Source organism: Dermacentor andersoni, chromosome 5, assembly GCF_023375885.2.
Source record: "Dermacentor andersoni chromosome 5, qqDerAnde1_hic_scaffold, whole genome shotgun sequence".
Taxonomy (NCBI): domain Eukaryota; kingdom Metazoa; phylum Arthropoda; class Arachnida; order Ixodida; family Ixodidae; genus Dermacentor; species Dermacentor andersoni.
In genome coordinates, this window is record NC_092818.1 from 94,425,126 (window position 1) to 94,448,020 (window position 22,895).

At 47.4% G+C, this 22,895-nt stretch overlaps 1 protein-coding gene and 1 non-coding gene across 2 annotated transcripts in view; one reads left to right on the forward strand and one right to left on the reverse strand.

Annotated features, from left to right (window-relative positions):
• Positions 1–22,895, reverse strand: part of tmod (tropomodulin) — a 149,739-nt gene that overhangs the window by 79,867 nt on the left and 46,977 nt on the right. The window lies entirely within an intron of this gene.
• On the forward strand, positions 16,956–17,028 carry TRNAR-CCU (transfer RNA arginine (anticodon CCU)). Its single transcript has one exon. It is a non-coding gene; the product is annotated as a tRNA-Arg (tRNA).

Consider the following 22,895-nt stretch of genomic DNA (forward strand, 5'->3'; position numbering starts at 1 on the left):
TAGGTAATCTCAATAATTTGACTTAAATTACTTCCCGAGCCTGAATACAAGAAAGCAACCTTCGATGCGGCCTTTCGTGCTATGCAGTAATCAGCAGGAATATTGGCGACGAACTTAACATTGCAGACGTAATATGCGCTACAGATGTATAACACTGACGTTGTCAACCACCTGCGACGTAGAAAGACAGCTGGCGATCATCTGAGGGTATGAGGAGTTCTGGCGCAGTTCAATGGTACGAGCCTATATAAATCGCGACTTCATTCTTTTCTAAATGGTGGTTTACGACGTCTAGTTAACGTAGGAATAATTCCAGCGAATGAAGACGAAGGGTTTGGCCATTAAAACGTGTTCAGGAACTACTTTTTCGGATAGCAGATTTTATCTCGGGCAGTGTGGGCTCACTGGCCGTTGTTTTGTACGCTGCACGCATTCTGAAAGAGCCCGTCCCATTCCGCAGCACCTGTGGACGACATCGGTGTTTTGCTCCTGAACTGCGCGAGCTCTAAAACCAGCCATTTACTCGCCGCCCGAGATGTCTTCCAATATCGTTGACGACACCTTCGCGTACCCGAAGTACACAGTCGTGACACGACGAAACACACGAAAAACGCCCGTGAAAGGTGTCTGCAGAAGCGTAGGCGTTCACGACGATATTTCTAGGATCCTATAAGGGCCGTTAAGTTTTTCGATGGCTGTAGAGCTGCGTGCTAATTGGCCGAGCCCGTGGTGTCCACGCCTATTCTGTTGAGTAGTGCGCAGTGCTGGTGTTGGTTGGTCTTTGCTCTCTCGCTCTGCCAATAAACATCGCCATTCATCATCATCGTCACCATGAACGCGCAGCAAAGGCACGCGCAAGCATGCAACTAAACACGGCGCGACAGTGAGCGGGGAATGTTTTTGGCAACATCTATCGGCATGTCCTGTTCAAGCGAAACAAATAAATAATAATAATAATAATAATAATAATAATAATAATAATAATAATAATAATAATAATAATAATAATAATAATAATAATAATAATAATAATAATAATAGTAATTATTATTATTATTATTATTATTATTATTATTATTATTATTATTATTATTATTATTATTATTATTATTATTTGTACATACTACCGCCCCATAGAATGGCTATTGCACCGGTGAGTTAATACAGCTGGGAACAAGATAACGAAACGCATTAGAGCAATAACTATTTCAATATTAGCAGCCTTAAAATAATGATGCAGCAGTTAATACACTGGAAATATGTACTATCCATACCAAGAGCAACGAGGCACTGAAGTAATACAGTATTCATAGAGTGAAATAGAGAAACAGAATTAAGTAAATTCATATTGATTTTTAGAAGCAGCACATTCAAGTTCCTTTATAGGGAATGAACGAATGCAGCCAGGCATGAAATGCCACGGTACGATAGCGCGTTGAGGAGGAGGAGGAGGAAAAACTTTATTTGCTCTAATTGGTTAGAAATTTGCGGTGGCAGATGCGGTCGGCCGTCTTCACGGTCTTCTTCCCCATCTGCGCAGGGTCGACGCCCCTATTCCAGGGCACCACTGAGGGTGGCTACTCGGCGAGCGTGCCTTACTAGTCCATGCTGAACTTTCGGGTCGCTGCTGGAGAGCACCCTCTCCCACTGCTCCGCACTCGGGTCTTTTATTTGAAGGAATTGTTGATTCTGAACGCATTCCCATGTAATGTGATATAAGGTGGGCTTGGCGCCGCACCAGGGGCAAATGTCTGTATACTGGGTGGGAAACATCTTGCTTAGTGTGTTTAGGTTTGGATATGTTCCTGTTTGCAGCCTCCTCCAAGAGGTTGCTTCATGCTGATTTAGGCTGTTGTGGGGTGGAGGGTATTTGATTCGGACCCCCTTATAGTAATTCAAAATGTCTGAGTAGCTTGGGTTGACTGGTATGGGTTCCTCAGGGTCGGTGCTTGTGGCCGCTCGGTTTGTGTGCTCTCGAGCTGCCTTGTCCGCCCTTAGGTTCCCTTCTATTCCAGCGTGTCCCGGTACCCAGAAAATTGTATGCCTGACTTTGTTGTTAGCCCTGCAGGAGCGGAGGATGTGAAGCGCTCTGCGTCCTATTCTGCCGTTCATGTAATTCCGACACGTAGTTTGCGAGTCGGTGAGTATTGTTAAAGACCTTTCGGATCGGTAGCCCTCCACTGCCGCTAGAGCTACGGCTATTTCCTCAGCTTCCGTTACCGAGCAGTCCTTGATTGACGCGCTGCTGATCTCTTTGTAGTCCTGGCTTATTACTATCGCAGCTGTCTTTACTATGTTTGTGCCTCTTTGCTTGGCGTATACTGCAGCATCTGTGTATACTGTTGTGCGGGCATAAAAAAAAAAAAGAGGAAATGCATCAATCTTACGAAAGTTACGCGTGGAAAACGGCCTGACGAAAGACAAAGATGATGCGTTCGAAGAGCGATAAGACACGTTTTTCATGTTGTGCAAGAATTTTAAGGATTCTCTGTAGCGACGTACGGAAAGCGATGTTAACTTTAACTCAGGGAGCCCGGACGACGTCGAATAATTACGTTCATACCGACAAAATATGAAACAAACCGCCTTGTTTTGGACTTTTCCGAGTTTGACAATGTTTGCCTGTGTGTGAGGTGACCCTGTACCGCATAGTGCCAAATGCGCTCGAACAGGAGACAAGCCTCGTACACAGGCGTTGTCGTCTCGTACGCGGAAGTGACGGACTGTGCATGGTCTGTATGAGTGAGGCCATGTATGCAAATACCCGTGCCGTTTCGGTGCTCAATATTGGCCGTACGTGTTGAGCCACCCCTCAACAACAGCAGCGACGGAAGCGAGGAAAGACGCTACCGTCGATCCTCGCGCAATTTCGCAGCCTCGCCATAGCATCGCTCGCGCTTCCGCCGAGCGGGAGTTCGGATCGAGTTGCAACGAAATTGCAAACGTCCCGACCGAGATTTTTCTCGCTGTCCTCGTGTTCGGCGTTTCAGGGCTGAGGCGCGCTTGATAGTTTTTGTTTCTCGCTTTTATTTTCCCTTCTTCTTTCATTCATCTTGCCCGAATGTGCATTCCGCGACGGTTGCACGTATTTCCTTCTTCATCCCCCCTTCCCCCCCCTTCACCCCCCCCCGTTTCAGTATATAGCATACCGTGGACGGAAACAATGTAAATCGAAAGAACGGAAAAGGGCGAAGTGAACGGTTGAACCCAAGCGCTATTTTATTTCTCTCTCTCTCTCTCTCTCTTTGTCCCTCCGATATTCGTGCTGTTCGCGGTCATTATCGCCAGACTTTCGAGACTTCCGTGACACTGGCGCTCGAGATCGCGTGGACGTCTAACGCGCACGCCACAAAGAGCCCCAGCGCGTGCGCCAACAACGTGGTGAGAGAATAAAGAGCCCGAAATAGAGCGGAATGCAGCCTGTTCCCCACCGACCTGCGCCCAGGAAGGCACGTAAAGAAACGGCTGGCTGGAACTACCCGAGCAACGGCTCACTTGACCCTCGTGGGCCCGATCGTGATCCAAGGAGCGAACACGCCAGTGTTGCTGGGAAATGCGTCCAGCGTCGCCCTCCGTCCCGTGACGCGTGAGAACGGTTGCTGCCCGACTTGCGGTGTCGTGCGAAGCCATGCCCGGACGACTATTAGAGGGACGTAGTTTCTTTTTTTGCCGCATCGTTTATGCCGCAAGTTGCGGGTAAAAGGCGTTTCGTTAATTGCAAGGGGAGATCAGATGGAAGATGTTGGGCGTAATGGGGACCACAGACAAAAATATACTCCTCAATTTGCCAAGACCCAGGAAAAGCCGAGCGACGACACGACGCCTTTTATAGCCAGTTCTTACTGCCAACCTCGGAAACCCATTGTTTGTTCAAATGGCACGATATATGCGAACAGCAGCATCCATGTGTATGACCATGTGACCGCCGTTCATGCTTGTTTAGGTAAATAAAGGAGTTGATTATCTGAACACGCGGAGAAAGCTAATCGCATCGTGGTTCGTTGTGCTGATTCGTCCTGGATTACAGTGCAAATGAACGACGTTAGAAATGTCGTTCACGAGCGTTTTTAGTTCGCATTGGTAATACGATGGTCTCACATAAAGCAGCATCTATTTTCGCAGATAGGTGGAAAAAAGACGGTTAAATCATTAACATATGGTTTAGATGCATGTGACATTAACTTCCAAGAGTCGATATTTTCGAGTACTGCTTCTGATTCAATTTCGCAAATGTAGAAGCTGGTCTTCACGGGGATGGAGATGGAGCCTAATGAGGTTACGCGAGTCTGGTGACAAATCCTTGGCGACATTCACTGACAGGTCAATCAATCAATCAATCAATCAATCAATCAATCAATCAATCAATCAATCAATCAATCAATCAATCAATCAATCAATCAATCAATCAATCAATCAATCAATCAATCAATCAATCGCCGTCACCAAAAGTTAGAGGACGCTTAACATTCGCTTTAAGAGTGGAACGCGATAGCATTCAATGATCCCTGAGCGCTTCTCACGCTTCGCGGCAACTGCAGCTTATGCAACCGTAATGTTCCCTGGGAGATAGAGAGAAAACATTTATTTCTAATGAGGTGGGGAGACTTCGCCGTAGGGTGGAGCCCTTAGTTCAGGGCCCCATAGAAATGCTGGCGGCGAACGCTACGAACAAAGACGAGCTTTGTGGTTCTTTTTTTGATGATGTTCAAGGAACCGAGGAGGCCGCGCCGCTTCTTCCAAGACAGACCTCAAGCGACAGCTGAAAAACACTATCGCGTTAAAATGGGTTTGTGTTTGAGTTTTTATAATAATAATAATAATAATAATAATAATAATAATAATAATAATAATAATAATAATAATAATAATAATAATAATAATAATAATAATAATAATAATACCTTTATTGCCAATAATCAAATCAGTACATTCATACAGGCCTGCCAAAGCCTTTGAAGGCTTGAGCGGCAGAGCCTGGCAGGCAGCAAAACCAGCAGCTTGAGTTATGTTCTCTCGTATATTCAAATTACAATCCGCTATCATGCCAGTAGGTTGTGTGTAAGTCGTACTTTACGATTATTATACGTATTTTACCTTGAGAAATTCAATTATTTCAGTGATTTCCTAGCGCCACATGGAGGGCCTGCGTGGTTGAGTATGCGCCATTAGATATTCTTTTTGCCGAAGCGACGTCCGACGCTTGATGCCGACGCCGCATGTTCTGCGACAAGGGGCCCTCAACGATATCGCGTTAAAAGGAGGTGGATCTCTGTGAAAAGAGAGGGAGAGAGGGAGAGAGGGAGAGAGAGATAGATAGATAGAGAGAGAGAGAAAGACAGAGAGAGAGAGAGAGAGAGAGAGAGAGAGAAATATAGGAAGGCAGGGATGCTAACCAGTCAAGGGTCTGGTTGGCTACCCTACGCTGGGGGAAGGGAGAAGGGGAAGAGAAAAAGGAGGGCGGCGACAGGCTTAAGGCGCTGATCATGTCCAGCCGGCGGAGCCCGTCAGCCCAATATGGGTAACAATATAGGTAATTTGGAGCGGTCATGTTCCATATCCCATACGTTTCAGTGCGGGACGTTGGTAATGCATAGCGCCATCTTTTCTGTCCGTTTTTTTTTCTTGTAAGAACAACGGCTTTCCTGGTGAGTTACCATGATTTTTCCATATCGGTTATGTTTCTAGTCTCTCTCGTGGGCCGACGCCGGATATAGTGCAATCTAAAAATGTGGGCGTGTGCCTCTGAGGTCACTGATTGCCGTGATGTTTTGGATATACATATTTGCTCATAGATATTTAAATAAATTCATAAAGCAAAATTTTCGACGGCCTCATTCAAACACAGGATTATTGCAGAGAATTCCGATATTGTAACCATTACAACATAGGAGCTCCCCCCCCCCCCCCCCCCCACTACGGCGTTCCTCATACCCAGATCGTAGTTTTAGCATGTAAAAGCCCAGAAATTATTTAAAATCTATTAGCACACAATTATGTATAACAATGTGGGCCGTTTCCGAAGACAGTGCTGCCTGCAAATGTGGGCCAATCCAGAAAAACTACCTCCTTCTCTACTCCCCGGCCCCTCACCTTTATAAAAAGCGAAATAAAGTTTATTCATTCATACTCTCACGGGAGGGCTGGCGCGTTAGAGCGACCCATGCAATGACTCCGTCCCTATCTCGCCCCCAACTGGCTAAGGAAAACATTATTGCCTTTCATCGACTTCAACTTGCGGTTGAACAACCTTCCAACACTTTTTTTATATATTCTTTTCTAGCGGCGCGGTGCTTTTGCGGTGGCACTATCGCGTACTCTGCCGTTTCACGAGAGTCCCCGCATTCGTGCTGGTGCCGTCTACTTATGAACCGTGCGCGACGCGGAGGTGACCGCCTGTGACGTCGTCACTTCTCGCAGGGAGGAAAGCTCGAGAAAAAAAGAGGGTGGGGGGGCGGTGAGCGTGGGCTTTCGCTTGAATTTTCCGCGGTTTCCGCGATGTGCATCAATTAAAGATACGATCGCCTCCGTGTGATCTACGCACCGTGTTTGTTTGTTCACAGCACAAAAGCATCGTGAGCTGCTCTTCAAAGGAGACGAGGTGCGAAATCCAGACAGCTGCTTATCAGACGGCGGACTAACATCATATTTTTTTTTTTTTTGGCAGTTGGATATAAAAGCTCGTCCCTAGAGCATTGGTTCGCGTTCGGTACCGTTTGCGTGGCACTATGATTTAAATTATGGGATTTTTTTCCGTTCAACAGCCGCAATCTGGTTATGAAAAACGCATCGATGGGCTCAATAGATTAGTCCTTACCACCATAGTTTCTTTGACATTCGCCTCTCCACCCCTTCTCCGTTCCCCCTAGCGTAGGGTAGCCAACCAGACTCTTGATTGGTTAACATCCCTGTCTTCCTTATATCCTCTCTCTCTCTCTTTCTCTCTCTCTGTCTCCAAGCTCGCTACACGAGGGCTTTCACAACACGCCCTATTAGGATGAAGTCGCCGCAGCCGGTAGTCGAAGCCACGACTTCGTGGTTAGTCATCTCCGAAGCGAGGAGCGAGGAAAGTCTTTGTTGATGCTGCGCGTTTCAACGTCTCTGGAATATGTGCCCGGGATACATGGATGGGCTGTCCCTGCTTCTGCTCGTTTAAGTCCTTCGTAGGGACGTGGAGGTCTCCGTCCGACTTCGATATTCTGTAGCAAGGTTGCGATGTCGCCAGCCTCACGCCTCTTAAGCACGTCGCTCATCTTCGATGCGCGCAGGCAGCGAGCTTTGCAACTTGCTCGTCATCGCTTTCGGGCGCCTTTCCGCTCTGACTGCGCCGAGAGCAAGCGCCCCCCCCTTCTCCCGCTGCGACGTCGTCGGTGGCATTTAGGCGGCGCAGCCATGCAGCGAAATAGCTAGAGCGACGCACTGGCACGTGTGTGTTTATTCATCGCGCCTCGGGGACTGAAACGACTGCCAGGAACGCTGCTCCCAGTCCCCCGCTGTCTCCCGGTTTCTATTCTCAGTCGGGCTGTCCGCTAGCCCTTGCCTCAGTATCGGTACAAAACGGGAAATGAAGTGGCCCGCCTTCGACAGCGAGCGCACTGCGGGTGGTGCTGCCTTGCCTTTATAGAGTTCCGTACAAAAATTTCTAGAGCGAACTCTGGCACTACCCGCCGTGGTTGCTCAGTGGCTATGGTGTTGGGCTGCTGAGCACGAGGTCGCGGGATCGAATCCCGGTCATGGCGGCCGCATTTCGATGGGGGCGAAATGCGAAAACACCCGTGTACTTAGATTTAGGTGCACGTTAAAGATCCCCAGGTGGTTGAAATTTCCGGAGTCCCCCACTACGGCGCGCGTCATAATCAGATTGTGGTTTTGGCCCGTAAAACCCCATATTACGATTTTTTTTAAAACTCTGGCACTACTATCGTTCAGGTATACTTTGCGAATGATTTAAAAATTAAATTATGGGGTTTTACGTGCCAAAACCACTTTCCGATTATGAGGCACGCCGTAGTGGAGGACTCCGGAAATTTCAACCACCTTGGGATCTTTAACGTGCACCTAAATCTAAGTACACGGGTGTTTTCGCATTTCGCCCCCATCGAAATGCGGCCGCCATGACCGGGATTCGATCCCGCGACCTCGTGCTCAGCAGCCCAACACCATAGCCACTGAGCAACCACGGCGGGTTTTGCGAATGATGGTTAGTACATGAAGGAAGGAAGGAAAGCGTAGGAGAGGCCCCAGAGAGTCCGGTTGCTTTGGAGAGAGTGTGACGCAAGTCACGTTTTGCTTTTTTTCGCGAAGGAGCACGGAGGCTGGCGGTCCGAACATCCTTGTTTTCACAGAAACCACGCCCATGAAGCTCTAGCAGCTCTCGGCCATGCACCAAAAATCCAGACAACAGTTTTCGGCCCGGGCCTTTCTCTAAGCACATTCCGTTCGCGAGAGCAGCTGTGTTTGGAGTGTGGTGTCCCAAGCTTCAAAATTAAGTTTTGGGCCTTTGAAGAGCTGTGAGTGTGAGTGAAACAACCCGCAACACAGGCTCCCACCCGACCAATGGGCGGGTCTCCTTTGTCTTTTTCAATGGTGCTACGAAAAGAAACTCACGGGTGCGTATGCTTCATTAAAGCTTTTACAGAAGTTTCCCAGGTTTCGTACTGACGCAGGTCAGCTGCGCACACCGCAGGCAGCTCGTCGCAGTGTAAGTTCGAAGTTCGCCCCCATCTGCTTCGGCGAGCTGATTGGAGACGCAAAAAAGGAAGAGGGCACACTAAGATGGCTCTACTTCCGGCTTCAATACGTGACGTCAGAGGCATCTCCTATTTTGTTTCTTTCCTGAATGTGGTTAGTGAGTGGATGGGCGTGTCTAATCTTCGTTCTTGCGACGTCAAACGTTCCTGTGACATTATTTATTACGCTTTATCTCACTAAACTTTTAAGCACTCACACTTTTTGTTGGAAACTTTACGGGTGTGGCCAACCCTGTATAGGTATAGGTGGAGGGGCTTCACTAATAAGTTTCTCTTAGCAGCTGAGAAATTTGCAGTTTATCATGCTGGACATTGTTAGTTGGCTCCATATTGGCAATAACTGAACATTGCATAACAGCTAATAAACAGTTTGAAAAAAGCTACTCCTGAAAACAAGTTTCCTTAGCAGCTTCGTGCTATTTTTGGGGTGGATTATAATTTCTCGTGATGATGATGATGATGATGATGATGATGATGATTTATGTTGGCATCGGCCTTTGAAACGGGCGGTGACCTATAGTCACCTAGCCTGACTGAGCAAATCAAATTTTACACTTTAATGATATTAGTACCACCTTACGGGTTATCGCACTGTTTCGCTTGTAGAATAAAATGGAAGGCAATATATCGAACAACAAAATGTAATTAGAAATTGTGGGGAAAAAGTGAGAAGAAAAGTGAGCCAGTGTCTATCACAGGTGTCGAAGAGACCTATCCGGAGTGTGCGCTGATGCTTCTGCCTATCTGAATTAAGGAAGCAACAAAGCGGAAGAGAGATAAGCGAAACAGACAAAAAAGTCGTTTATAATGTACGCAGTGGTTGCAAGACTGGTCAGGTTAGATTTGTTATGAAGCCGCACATAAGAGTGACAGAACCGGAAGTCACTTCCGCCAGGAAACCCGAACCTCAACCTCGTACCGGTCCGAGGCTTGCCTCATTCGCTCACTGCTGATCACTTTTTGTCTGGAATGGTAACATAACAGGTCACCACACGCACATGTAGCCGCAGTGTCGTTCGCAGAAATCGTTCGTTGCCCAAGTTTCTCTCCCGGAAAGAGACACCACATCCGCCGTCCCTAGATGGTGCCAGCGTTAACTACTGTGGGCGGGCGTGGACTGGCGTTAGCCCACGGCCCGCGCAGGTTACGCTACATCTGTCTTCGGGCGAAGTGGGTTCTTCGACGGTCGCCCCTACAAGACGTGTGAGCGTGCCTTGCGCCAGAGCGAAAATTCGCTTAGCGTGGGTAAGCTCCACGATTACGTCGGTGCACTTCCTCATTACTTCTGTTTCGACAGGCAGGGTATTACCTGCTCAGAACAGCAAGACAGAGGTGCCGTTTACTGAACTCCCAGCGGCTCTCTGGAAACAGAGTCATCGCACACGCGCAGTATTACCTTGGCGCGGCGAAATCCCGATGACGTCGCCAGCGCCAATGAGCTTTTCTCTGAGACCCAGCTAAGCAAATGAGAGCGCACGAAGAGGGATGCAATCAGAGGCGCGATGGACGCATCGAGTGGGTAGCGCTGCATTGAGCAACGGGGGATCAAGTCGTGGTCCTCGGAAAGCCGACAGCTTATATCGAGTGGTGCGAGGACGTAAGAGGGAGTTCTTGCCCCTTCACTGAAAGAGCGACGAAGGCAGGTGAATAAATAAATAAAGAGAAAAATTAGAAAAAGAAAAGGAAATGAGGGAACGAAAGTCCGGACACGAGCGACAGCTCGCGCGCGAATGCCAAAGAAAGGTGGGCACGTCGTATCGTTCAGAGGGAGGAAGTTGTGTCCCTCTAACGTCATTAATGTCTCGTGCAGCCCCATTCTAAACGAGACGCTTTGTTTATGCAGGTACGTGATTAATGGTGAGAGGGGAGGGAGAGGGCAGGGAGAAGGCAGGGGGAGGGGAGGGGCAAGGTAAGTGGCGGCCTGCCCATTTTGTAGGCGGTGTCGTAATCGCAGGTGGTAGGACGAGTCGACAAGGCGCGAAAAGCGACCGAATCACCGGCGGGCGACACCTGAAACGAGCACAGCAGTGAGTATTAAACGCGTTTGTTTTCAAACAAAGAAGTGCGATGTAAGAACAAGATGCGGACCGGGAAAGAGCTCCAGACCCGCTATGCCGTTGTTTCGCGACGTGTGCTCTTCCAGCCTTCGCCTGGGAGACGGCTGTCATTCTTGGCAGAGTTTATATGGGGGCTCCGCTCTCCGAGGTCGGGATAACCAGACAGTATTGCGACTCGCTCACGCGACTTTACTCACTCCCCCTCTAAGACCCCACAGGGCGCAGGAAAGGGAGCGAAAGGAATGTGTCATGGAGGGCGCAAACGCCTATCTCGCAACCATTTCCAGCTTTCTTCGAGAAAGGAAAGAAATGCCTAAAAGAACAGAAAATCAAATTACTTTTCGCTGTTTGGGAATATTTAGTAGTACCGAAAAGTATGAAGCGAATTTCCCGGAAGGACCCTCGTGTGTAGAACTACACACTTGGCTGGTCGCGATATTCACTCTTCATTAAGTTTGCATAGACAGGTGGACGATGGGTGCACACGGGTGAAATTAATATCGACAATACGCGCGTCTATATATAGTAATTTACAAATTATAGCCGCAGAGTTCGCAAGGCGGATCCACTTGGAACGACTTCTCAGGATGACAACAGCTTCGAGATATTAATTCCAGAATTTTCCGGAGAAATACATTGGAGTTCCAGTTAGTTATGTGCTTCAATGCATAGAACGCCGTTTTGTTATGAAAGTAAGTGGAACGACAGCGCATTTTTTTTACCGCAAGTTTGACAGCGCAACTCTCGTAAATGGTGTCATCTGCACAATTCTTTTTCAAGTGGATACGCCTTGCCGTCTCACCCGCTAGAAGGAGGAAGAGGAAATAAAGAGAGAAGGCAGGGATGCTAACCAGAAATGCGTCTGGTTGGCTACCCTACTCTGGGGGAGGGGAAATAGGGAATAGAGAGAGAGATAAGATAGAGAGAGAGGGGGAGGGAGGGAGGGGGAGGGAGAGGAAAGCCGCGGTGAGCTCGCGCACGCACACGGAAGGCCTGAGTGAATCAAAGACGTTCACTATAGGCCAGTCGCCCTCAAGGAAGACAAAAGTTTCGAAAATTTCGAAATTGCAATATTTGCCATTAGGTAATTAGTTAAAAGCTTATTTAGTGAATTTTTGTTAATTAATCGAATAAGCATTTCGATTTTTCGCGCAAGTAATATCCGCCTCTTCGAGTAACTAGCTCATGGACTAGAATTGTGCGACCTGCGCCAGGCCATCTTTAAAAAAAGAAGAATCTTTTTGAAAGCGCTCGCTTAAACAACTTGTATACGCGTCAGGCATAGACCTGGACCACATCTGGACCTGGACCGTAGAAACTGGACCACGTTTGGGTGCGCCGTCGTCGCGCTGACCCGAGACAGTACGCACGCAGTTGTCCAGTCGCTTGCCGAGGATAACCGCGCGCATCTCCCCCGTCTACACATGGGCGAATCGCGGCAGTGAAATGGGTCAGCGCTTACGCAAGTCATCTCGGAGAGCGCGCTCGGCTCTTTTGAGCGGCGGCGCCGTACACGTGACTCGGAACTGCGTGAGCAACGTGAGCATGTGACGCAAAGTGAAGTATTCGCACGACAGATAGGAACTAAAGAAGCAAAAAGAAAGAAAGAAACAAAGTATAGAAATCATTCTCAAGCCCGCATTTCATCTTCCATTTTCTTTCTTTCTCTTCGAAAATGTTTCTCGACAATAGCCTTGGAAAACCTGTGAAGGAATGCAGGAATGCAACCCTTTGCAGTGAATTTGTTCACTTGGAGGAATGAAAAGGCTGTCGTAATGCCACTGCGTAAAAGAAAGGATTACGTAACGTCCTTGCTTCTTACGCAATAGACGCCCCGCGGGAAAGTGAATGCGATGGAGCTGGATTACGGATGACGCGATTCGCGCCTGTGAGATTACGTTCCTCTGCCGACGAAACGGATACGCAAACGAACACGTGGGACACACTAAAAGTATAAATTACCTTGACCGATAACAAGGAATCAAGATTTATTCAAAAGCAAAAAAAAAAAAGACACGCAAGAAAAAGACATCAACGTGTACGCTAGGTACCGAGCGTAACCAGGCCCACGCAGCATGACTTACAAGTCTTACGTGCAAAATCAAGATCAGGAGGCCACGGGATATCGCGCATACTGATGCAAACGGTTGCATAAACACCGGCATGGCCCGCAAACGTCATGCAAGGCAGTTTGAGAATCTAGATCTCTAAATAGAGACGTCTCTGTCGTATACGACTGGGGCAGGCTGAGGCGGTGTGTTGCACCGCAACACACCGACATTCACAGTCATAATGAGACTCACTCGGTCTAACGGGGTGTACAGATCCCAGGTTCTGACGATGATTGTAGTGAATTCCTTCATTGTTTTCTAATTTAAAACGGCGCTGCAATGTCCATGAGATGCGTGATGTGTTTGGCAGTCAATGTTGGGGCTCCAATGAAATGTCCGCCCCGAAATAATTAGCACGCAATGCTGGCAGCAGTTAAAGTTCCTCAAACGAGATGTCGTTAAGCCTTCCAGTGTGCGCAGTGCCTGTGCAGTAGAATAGTTGGCGGCGAGTTCAGCTTGCGAAATGATTACGTGTCTTTTGAAGCGTCAGATGACGTGACGTTAGAGGAGTGTAGCCACAGTCAGGAGTCGGAGTCGCTTCATCAATTAACTGTGTGGGCTTGTAAGAGATTTTCAGCTGCTATGCCGGACCACGGGGCGTCGTCCTGACCTCTCCACCCACCGGCGCAAGCATCCGTACTTCGAGGCTATGACCACCGGTGGGACCCGGCCAGTGAGATGCCCAATCCTTATCACACCGACGACTACAGCTACTGTCATCACCTCTGTCAAATTTATTCCCCTTGATTATGTCCTGCCGTGTATTAAATAAAGGAGAGCATAAATGCAAAACAATAAAAAATATAAAGATGGTCACATGACGCAAATTCGTGATCTTGTGATAGCAAGTACTTGCGACAGCAAGTTCGGGGCTACCTTGCGCACGCTGCCGTTAATGCACTACGTGTTCTTGCTCATCAGACGTGACTTCAGATGTACGTTAACAAACTTAGATTAGCTGAGGAACGGGAAGTACGCGCGTTGGTGACATTTTCCGTGCTTTGTTCGGCGCGCAGCTTTGGCGTCATCTAGCATTCATTCAGCAAATGACAGCTGTTTTCGCCTAGATTTCATTGCCAGTCACTGCATCTTTTCTAGCCTTTACCACGTTCTTGTTTATTGCGTAACTAGACATATGACTCACAAGAGGCTTCGGACAATCTCACGCAGACCAGTGCAAACACTAAGCATGACCTGCCATTGCAAGCCCATTTTATTTGTGTGATCGCCCATTTCTAAGGCCCATATGACACACAACAGGCTTCAGACAAGAACTTCAGTAAGGTTTCTCCAGAATTCAGACGAGATGCTTCGCGAACTAGTGCAAGCACTGAGCATACGTTGCTATCGCATGCAAAAATGTTATTAGGATTTTGCACCTGAAGAAATGGTTAGTCATAATTACGTCACGAAAAGTTACAGAAATTCTGAGAAATTCTGCATAAGCATTGTTTGGCTCGGCCGTGACTTCGTTTTTGCTTAGTTTTGCTTACTTGCTTTTTCTAGCTGACCTGCCTCTACCCATGGCCTTTACGGTGGCAAAGAATGCTCAGGCTTTAGTAGGCAATTGTCAGATTTTCTCGCCGCATCCAACGCCTTCAGTGCAATCGTACCAATTGAGCTGGAGCTCCGGGCACGAGACCACCTCGACGGAGCCGAGCGGTTGCAAGTGAACGCCGGCTGCCGCAGTAGCCCGTGAGGTGTTGCGTGAGTAGAGAGCGCATCGCAGCTCCACCCTCGCTGTCGCTCTGGTAAGTCTGTGTTATGGACGCGTTCCTTGTCCACGCGAGCTCTCGCCTGCGTTATGATTACGCCTCGGTAACGCCCAATGAAAATGCGCCAACCACGTGCTCGCTTGCCCGTGAGGTGTCCGTAATTCGAAGGGCACTCAGCAGCGTTCAATTGGGCGGTGGGCCACCTCGAAACCTCAAGTTGGCCCACACACAAATTTAAAGTTGGCCCACCCCCAAATTTACCTTGGCCCACCCCCACATTTCAAGTTGACCCACTTGCAAATTTAAAGTTGGCCCACTTTTTGGCCCACCCCCAAATTTCAGTTGGTCCACCTCCGAATTTCAAGTTGACCCACCCCCAAATTTCAGATGGGCCATCCCTACTATAAGCCTCCCCATGCATTTTCTAAGGAGCCCTGTGTATATCTGTGGGTATTCCATTTTGATTTCATTATTTTTTAAAATTCTTTCCTTATTGCTTAAAAGCTTCCAATCATGTACATTTACACTGTCATTACGATTAAATGTCTTAACTTTGCAAATGACTCATTTTTGTGCAGATACAAGGCATTACACTTCTCGCGTGACAGGGCTGCGGAGCTCGCCAAAGAATGCTTGCGCAGTAAAAGACAGCTCGGACTCTGCATCGCAAAATTTCACATTGTCAAATGCCCCAAAGAACATCGACCTTGTTGCACGGTTGCAAGATTCGGTCACAGACCTGTGGTAAGTTACTACGTCCCGAGAGTTCTATCGCTACAGAAGTCCAATTTCGCTTCACGGCTAAAACACAATTTTTAAGAGCTGGCTGAACACGATCGGGGGCAAGCGAAAATGCGCATTGGATCTGGACCAACGCTGGCTATCCAGAGCTCGCCCACACGTTCGTGCGAGCTGTCAGAAAAGGCTGGTTTACGCTGGGCTCGACTCCAGTGTGCTACGCAAGCGCTGTTCATTCGAGACATCTGACATGGCAGCAATGCTCGAACGAAGGCTCAAACGTCAAGTGGCAACCGTACAGTCTCGGGAGGTGCATCGTTTTTTTTTTTTTACAGGAACCCGCGACAAGAGACACGACCTGCAGCAATGTCGACTGCCCAACCCATCGCGAAACACGCGATGTGGTAAGCCCGTCTAGGAGTAGTCGCGACGAGGGGAATTCACTGGCAGCTCAAAACAGCTTGCCGAACCACTGGCTTTGCCCGGCCATGACTGCTCGTGAGGACGGGGGAACTGGCGCGTTTTCATAGAAATGGGAGCGTAAACTGCGTAAGAATATTACTGGCGATGGCAACTTGGTTAACAGAGTTTTATAACGAGAGCTACCGTGCTATAGTGTTAGCTTACGAAGCCAGCACAGCGCTCAATCCTCGAGAATCATGAGTAATGTATGTGGCTTATATAGGGACTAGTCCCACTAAGGTTCTGCTGCAGAACTTTCTGGAAAACCACATGGATAGCAAGCGGTACAAGGGGCTTCACGCGCGTGTCGTTCGTGTGTTCTTCAGTCTCCCATCCGTGGAATTTTACTGTAACCTGGCAGCGCAACTTACTCGGACACGGTCGTAGATGATCTTGCCCAAACTTCACCCTTTTGGCTTCGAACTAGCTGGCTTTTCTAAAGAAGAAAAAAACTGATTTGGCATTGGGGAGTCGTTGCATGATAAGTGTTATCCTCTTAAAGCCTCTAGGTTACACCATCGTACTGTTTTCAGAAAGTTACAACTAAAGACCTCATTATACGTCAAAAAATAACCACCTATATTTAACCACCAGTTAGCTCCTAATATTGATACCAAAACGACATGGAATTTAGCGACATGCATACTCAGAAGCGTCGAGACTTGATTATGAATCGCAAAACAAATTACGTGAAGGAGAGAATTCGTTGGGAACGTAAAACCCACTACTGCTTAAAAGAAACGTGCAGCTGACACGCAACACAGCTGAACCACAATGAACAATAATAAAAAAAAATCGCAGAGAGCTTTCTCTCCGAAGCCATGCGGAATCAAAGAAAAATTCATGTGCTACCCGCCGTTGCCAGGATGGTCGACTTACACTGCTGCGCGAAATTTGCGACGTTGCTTCGATTCTCCCCTTCGCGGTTCTTCCTTGCATTCTTTTTTTTTTCCAATGAGCTTTTCTAGTACTTCGCACTTCACCTGTCCCATACCGTGTCACCCCGTTCGTGTCTGCATCCGTTCAGTTTCCCGTTTGCGTGTGAGTGCTAGCCCGCGCAAACGCTCCCATGGTTAGTTCCAGTAGTAACACATAAATTCCCCATAAAGTGGATGGGAAGACGGCGCCGTGGTAGCTCAATTGGTTAGAGCGTCGCACGCCTAATGCGAAGACGTGGGATCGTTCCCCACCTGCGGCAAGTTGTGTTTTCATCCACTTTCAATTCCATTAATTTATAATTTATGTATTTCAATGGCTAAGTACAAGTAATTACCCCTGTGTTGCCCATGGCGACTTTGTTTGTTGGCTTCTTATGATATATATATATATAGTTGGACGTTCCCGCAATGAAAGCAATACCTGTCACAGCCAGCATTTTATTTAGAATACTGCACCCTTCCTTTACGAATTCTTCTTTATCACCCATCACAGCATTCGAGCCACCGACACTACCTGCCGATTTTAATTTCGGGAACAAAAAAAAAAAAAAAAAAAAAAGAAGAGGCCCTTGGTGGAGCCGAGGACGCGGAACACGTTTAACGAACTTCTTGAGTGAAATATTTTCTTTCAAAAAAAAGTTCCTGTTCACATCCACTTCAAGGTAGTACGAAAATACGCATAAAATGTCGTTTTTTTTTCAGCAAGGTTGCCTCGCATTCTTTGCGCCGCGTACTGTCAGGTGCCATAACAACTTTCGCGAATAATTCTGCCACCTTGTGGGTTCACACCAAACTGATTTTGCTAACTTATCACGAGTGACTTGACAGATTGGCACGCGCGCACTCCTGACGGCCCCTGCAGCGTTCGATGCACTGTGCGACACGCACATTCTCGATGCTTCCCGAAAAAGTTTACTCCTCTCCAAACACCATTCGTTACTAACTTTAATTTTGCTCGACTCAAAACTCGTAGCGTGTAACGGCATCAAGGACCAATAAAAAGCGACATGTTGCTTGCAGCCTTCCCCACGAATGTGCATTCGGTTGCGACCGTAACGATGGATAAACCGAGGGGTGTTTTGCAAAACGTGCAAAAATGTTTCTGCGCTTCGCGCGGTATTAGACAGAAACCTGCAATTCCCCTAACTTGCCCGCTTCAGCCTGGATTGAATATGATTTCACCAGGTGCAATTTGGATAGCTTAGCACGCGCACGAATGCAACACGCGAACACGCGATAATAGAATGAAAGAAATTGCGGTAGGTGCTACACAAGAGAGATAGTGCCTGCACGCCGTTTTCGTCTCGGTGCATAATTAAAAAAAAATACGCTAACATTTTTAGGCAGAACTCGTATGGTTCGCGCTGATTCGTGGAAATTTTAAGCTGCTTTTACAGACACAACCAAACTTCTTACAACATGACTTTTCTCAACTCTCAAGGGTAGTGTTGCTTAGGTTCGTGCATTTAGTTATTTGCTTTAGCGTTTCAGGTCATTTCTCCTACATCGATTAAGTACAGGCTCCACACGTTCGCGCATGTACTCGGATTTGTAGTTTGGCTATAACGGCTTAATCGCACGAAGCTGCTGCGTTATCACTACAGTATAGCTTACGCTAAATTCGGGCAAATATTTCTAGGAGTAAACCGGCACGAAAAGTTCCCGCTTCTAGACGCCAAGCCTAGCGAATATGCCGCGAAAAGGAGTGAATTTGCACTTAGACGGGCGCGTAACCATCGTGTGCAGGGTTAAGGTCAATACAGATAGAACGGTAATAGGTCAAGCAGTCAGATATGCGTTATTTCTATTGGAAGATATCAATAAGCGTGCATTGCAATCAACGTCAACTGCGTGGTCCAGCGAACTGATAATTTTTAACGCGAAAGTCTTACATGCCCCACGAAGCGAAAAATGCGCCGTACGTCTTGCGTCCGGCGTTCACGTCCGTTGGTACAAAAACCCACGTGACCAAGCGATGACGTCACGTTCCCGGAGCTGAACCTGCTACGGCTCGCGTTGAGAAATCCCACGGTGAAGTAAAGTGGATGAAGGTGAATTAAAGTGCATTAAGTTGGATTAAAATGGATCAACGTGAATTTAGGTGGATTAGGGTGAGCTAAACGGATTAAGCTAATTAGGGTAGATACAAATTAGGCGAGAAAACGGGTTAAGAGGGATAAAAGTGGATTAAAGTGCATTAAGGTTGGTACACATTAGTGCAAAGTGGATTAAGGCGGATTCAGGTACAATTTTAATTTAAGGTGGTAACTTAAAGAAGCCAAAGTGTTTTCGCATTCAAATCCCGTAAGGATACTTAAGTGACTCATAACTTTTTTTTAGAGGCCACTACCTCAAATATTGCTTGACCGTTTTGAACACATATACCCACAATACTTATTTTGATGTCAGTTTTGACATTCTAAATCAAGGAGAACATAAAATAGCCTACAATGTAGTCGAAACACTGTGACGCATCACCAAATTATGCGATCTTTCTTAAGAGGTTGAAATATATGAACATTTCCGCAGATGGTTTGAATATGACACATGCGTGAGGTGGCATGTAGATGACATTGTACGAATTAAGATGTGTTCAAACACTAAACATGACGGATACTTATTCCCGTTGAAAGGTATCATAATACACGACGTATGATTGTCGCAACGAGTCATTTTTATTCACGGTGATGACATCGGGAAAACAAAACTTCGCGGCTCTCTCGAACCAAAGTGCGAAAGGGTGAGTAAGCGATAGCCTTTATTTAATTATAAAATACATAAAAATGAACAAGCGGACTTAACGTTTGCGGGTGGCGGTTACCCCTCTTTCCTTGGTTATTAATATAGGATTCTCCCTCTCACACACACACACACACACACACACACACACACACACACACACACACACACATATATATATATATATATATATATATATATATAAGGCGATACCTACATTATTATTACTAAAATATTACCTGACTTCGTACGTCTTCCTTCAGCAGCGAGCGGCTATGTCGCACCACAAATGGACAAGACGTCGACCAGCAAAATACTTCATTAGTTTACTCAGTGCACATATGGTGCGATGGTGAGCCACCGGATTTACAGAGTGCAGCGCTTCCCTAAGCCTTTGTTATCCGCCGTTTGCCGCTTTTGTTATCGTTGCACATGCCTTTAATATCGTCCTGCCCACTTTCAATATCTTTCGACTTTCGATATATCCTCCGGCGTGATCTCGACAGTGTTAATGCTCATTCCACTTTATACTTCGAGCAAACACCGACGTTTTCTTTCAACCACCTCGACGTGTTTTCAACCTGCAGGTGCGGCTGCTTTCATTTTATTTGGTTTTTTTTTTTCATGTTGCGTCCGATGTCACAAGCCTGCTCAAACGGTGCGATATTATATGCCAAAACTCCTGATCCACCTCCGTATTACTCCCGCTGCTATACTTATATATCTTGACACGTACCCCCGGGACCCTCCGGGGACGTTACAGAACCCCAGATGAACAAACCTATTCCGGACCCCTCCAAGCTTACAGCCTTCGATACTTCATAACCCAAGTTTCAAAGCGTTAAACCCCATAATTCACTTTTTTTTTTCACTTCTATTCCATAGCTGGGCAAAAGAAGCGATCGGCCTGTTCAGCAGCAGTGTCGCGAGCGCAAACAGGAAAGCAAGCACTCGCGCGTTGCACGCGGATCGACAACACCACGTGACGTGGGCGCGGAAGGGAGGCCGTAAACAACCTGTCGACTGCATGTAACTAACCGGCGTTCGTTAACAGCGGCGCTGCGCCGAAAGATTCATTCATAGATCAGTGTGCTCGCAGAAGTGCCACGAACTCTTGCGAATAATTATCGCAAACCTAGAGACACGTCGATGTCAGAAGACTACGTACGTGTGGCGTGACATCCTGCCGTTTCAGCGCGCTAATTGCCCCGGTGAACACGCCCGTTCCGGTTCGGGTACCTCGGCTGCAGCTCTGGGAGTCGCCAATAGTTCGATGGTTTGTCTTCCGTATGAGGCCAACAGTCGTGTCGCGCAGGCAGGTGCTCTCTAGCCGCCTTAGTACTCTGACGTCTTAGTAATAAGACTTCTAATTACTCTTGGTACTCAGACAGAGGGTCTCTCTTGTCGTCTTAGCAATAAGGCGGCTTAGTACTATTCAGAGAGATTAACTGTAGCCGTTTTAGTACTTTGAACCTCAAGCCTTATTACTCAGAGTACTCAGAGCGATGTTCTCTCTGGTCTTCTTAGCTATTAGTACTCAGAAAGAGATTCTCATGTAGCCGTCTTAGTACTTTGAAGACAGATGTTCTCTCCGGTTTTTTTAGCACTCTCACTCCTTGCACTCTTAATACTCACATCCTCGCCTTCTCTCTTTATTTCCTCCTCCTCCTCCTTTTCTACAGAGGGGTTCTCTTTGCGGTATCAGTGCTCGCGGGAAAGGCTGCTCTAGTATAACATGACAGTAGTGAAGCTTCCAGCTGCCGTCATGCGATCGGAGCGCGAAAACGCCAGCACGCAAAACACGCGCGTGAGAGCATCCGCTCTCCCGCTTACCCCGCTTCTCCTCTACTCTTTCCTTCTCGCATTAAAGCGCCGTTTGTTCATTGTCGAACGAAGTCTCCAGAGCCAGAGCACGCCTCGCGGCTCGAATCACTGCGCCAGAATGTTATGAAACGCAGTGTAAGCGTTCATACCCGGCACGGTGCAATCACTGAGCGAAGTGAAAAGCAGGGCGGAACTGTTTACCTTAGGTCGCAGCGGCTGAATAAAATATGATGGCTTACAGAAGCCGGACTGTTCTTCGTCGTGTCGATAACTCGTTCCTTTACAGCGAAGCTGCTATTGCGACTATAGAACAGCTCAAAAGCTTTATATGCCAGTTTTGATGGCTTTATAAAAAAAGAAAAGAAAACTATATCACTCATAAAGTCTATATTTTGAGAAAACGTGGGGACTGGTAAGTGCAATAAGACGGCAAATTTTGAAGGGCCTGGCGCTTAAATAAAAATTGTTAAACTCTCGTATTTGGTCCATATTGAAGCGTTATACGAAAGGCTTCAAAATGTTTATATTCTCTGTGGGCGTAACATAAATTGAAGAAATTTCATATCTTCAATAAATGCGGGGGGGGGGGCGTTGTCATACTTTTGGTGACGTGTGCCAAACATTTGAAGTCTAGATAAATGTGTGCTTTAAAAATAATTACTGAATACTCAGCGTCGCCCAATTTTTTATACTTTATACACGACGTGTAGTTACTCTTCCCAAGTCTCTTTGGTGAACTATACAAAGCACAGGACTTATATTTTGTAGAAGTCGGAAGAGTGTCATGCGCGACGAACGGCAAACGTTTCATTTCTGTAGCTTATATATATATCAAAACGTTTATTTAAAAGAAAAAAAAATGCAGAAAGCGAGTGGGTGGAGCCCCTAGTCCAGGGCCCCACTGGCTTGAGCGGTCCGCCGTTCCTGGTCGAGGAGCGCCAGTTGCATCTCCCGATCCTCGCTGGCGAGCCAAGTCTCCCACTGCTCCCTTCCGGAAAGTTTGCCGGCTATTTTTGGTGTATTAATTTTGGGTGGCCTGTTCTGGCAGTCCCACGTAATGTGGGCGAGAGTTGGCCGGCCTCCGCACCACGGACAGCGAGCGCTGTACAGCGTTGGGTGAATGGCATTTTTCAAAGAAAGGTTTGGAAATGTGTGCGTCTGTATTCGGCGCCAGTCATAAGAGTCCTGCCTGGATAGGTCAGGGTGTGGTGGGACTGTACTTTCTTCGCTCGCGCCGCTGGTGCTCAAGGATGTCTCGTGGTAAAAAGGGGTTTTCGTCAGAGTGGTCGACCACTCGGTTGACAAAAGCACGAGCTGCGCCGTTCGCTCTCTCATTGCCCTCGAGTCCTGCGTGACCCGGGCACCAGATGATCATGTGTTTCTGCGTTAGGTTGGATCCTAATAGGTGAGTGGTGCTGTGTGGTAGCCTCCCGGTGAGGAATAGTCTACATGCGACTTGGGAATCTGTAAGAGTTATCGACGATTGTCCCAGAGCGTCCTTAGTTTTAATAGCTAGCGCGATGGCTGAAGCTTCTGCGGTATTCGCAGATGCAACTCTAGCCGT